The sequence below is a fragment of the Crocodylus porosus genome, unplaced genomic scaffold, assembly GCF_001723895.1.
Source record: "Crocodylus porosus isolate Cpor-Errol unplaced genomic scaffold, CroPor_comp1, whole genome shotgun sequence".
NCBI classification, from domain to species: domain Eukaryota; kingdom Metazoa; phylum Chordata; order Crocodylia; family Crocodylidae; genus Crocodylus; species Crocodylus porosus.
In genome coordinates this window covers 15,162,317-15,163,851 of record NW_017728916.1, presented here as the reverse complement: position 1 = coordinate 15,163,851, position 1,535 = coordinate 15,162,317, and the positions used below count along the sequence as shown (strand labels likewise).

Sequence of the window (1,535 nt, the reverse complement as noted above, 5' to 3'; positions counted from 1 at the left end):
ACCTATAACCATCCATAATGCTGGTTCCCTCTCCCCAGGTGCAGCACTCTGCACTTGTCCTTGTTGAACCGCATCCTGTTCAGATCTGCCCACTTCTCTAACCTATCCAGGTCTGCCTGGATGCGGTCCCTGCCTGCTGGTGTATTCACTTTACCCCACAGCTTAGTGTCATCAGTGAACTTGAACAGGGTGCACTCCACAACCTCGTCCAGGTCGCTAATGAAGATATTGAACAGTATTGGCCCAAGGACTGAGCCCTGGAGGACTCCGCTGCCCACACCCTCCCAGGTCAACCTTGACCCATCCACCACCACCCTCTGGGTGCACCCCTGGAGCCAGTTTGCCACCCATGTGACTGCATTCATCAATGCCGCAGTCCCTCAGCTTGCACACCAGAATTCGGTGAGACACTGCATCGAAGGACTTCTGGGAGTCCAAGATGATGACATTGTAGAAGTAATTAACTTACTTGACTAGAAAAACAGACAAAGACCAGAAGTGCTGATACTGCTTAATTCAGTTAAATGTTCTGAGATAAGGAATCCTGCATGCCTTTGGTTATCCTTAGGTTATCCTGATATCTTGCCCTGTGCATAGAAAGTTTGTTTAAGTAAACTTCCTAAATTTCTGTGTAATTTACTATTGTTTTGTTTCTCCAAGGTGTATTTTTTATCTCTTTCTCTGTCTTTAGTACAAATGCGCTTGTAAACTTAGAGAGACTGAGAAATCCTTTGAAACAGACAAGTGGGTGATTCTCCTTGCTGTATGGCATTCTCCCTGTGATCACAGTATAGCCTTAAATAAAGAAAAGCTGGCTCTGTCAGTTCTGATTCAACCACAAAGCGAAGTTTGATTTCTTCCACAATTTGGTGCCATAACTCGGATACAGATGTCCGGAGTGATCAGTTGGGACACAGGCATCTCTTCACTGAAGCCCTGGCACCAAAGAAGGTAAGAGACCTTTTGAAATCTCTATTGAGGCTTTTCAGTGAGAGGCTGTCTCTGTGTCTTCCTGATTCACTACTTAAGGCTCACTCTATCTGAACTTTTTCTGCCAGAACTGTCAGACCCACTGTGTAAGTAGTAACTGTGAGTAGAAAGAGTCAAGGTTAAGAGTCAAGACTCTGTGTTGCTGTTGTCAATGAAAGTATTTCCCCATATGAATTGAATTAAGTTCTGTAAAGAACTGTGAGGTCTCTCTGAGGCCAGAAGTAGAAACCTTGTGCAGCTGCCCCGGAGACAACAGATTTGTTCTGTGTGTTCTTCGAAAGCAAGGGTGCAAGGTGAAAACTCTTAGGGTGTGAGTGTTTTCCACGATAAGTGTTGACCAAGGCTGAGACTAAAGAAATGCTCTTGAACCTCGTGCCTCAATGTAGAAATTCCCTTGTGTGAATTGAGAGTATGAATTGAGAAATATGAGCCACTGACCAGGTCTGAGACTAAGGTTGGGTTCAGCCTCCCCAAGGCTGTCCGGAAAGGCAGTTTTGAATGCAAGGGGGTCCAACTGGAACCTCGTGACCCAGTGGACAGGTTTA

General features: G+C 45.5%; 1 long non-coding RNA gene across 1 annotated transcript in view; it reads right to left on the bottom strand.

Moving 5' to 3' along the window:
* LOC109311105 overlaps positions 1-1,535 on the bottom strand; it is a 19,710-nt gene that overhangs the window by 13,709 nt on the left and 4,466 nt on the right. Inside the window, exon 2 of the long non-coding RNA XR_002101418.1 lies at positions 1,429-1,433. This is a non-coding gene — a long non-coding RNA (uncharacterized LOC109311105). The remainder of the gene's footprint in view (positions 1-1,428; positions 1,434-1,535) is intronic.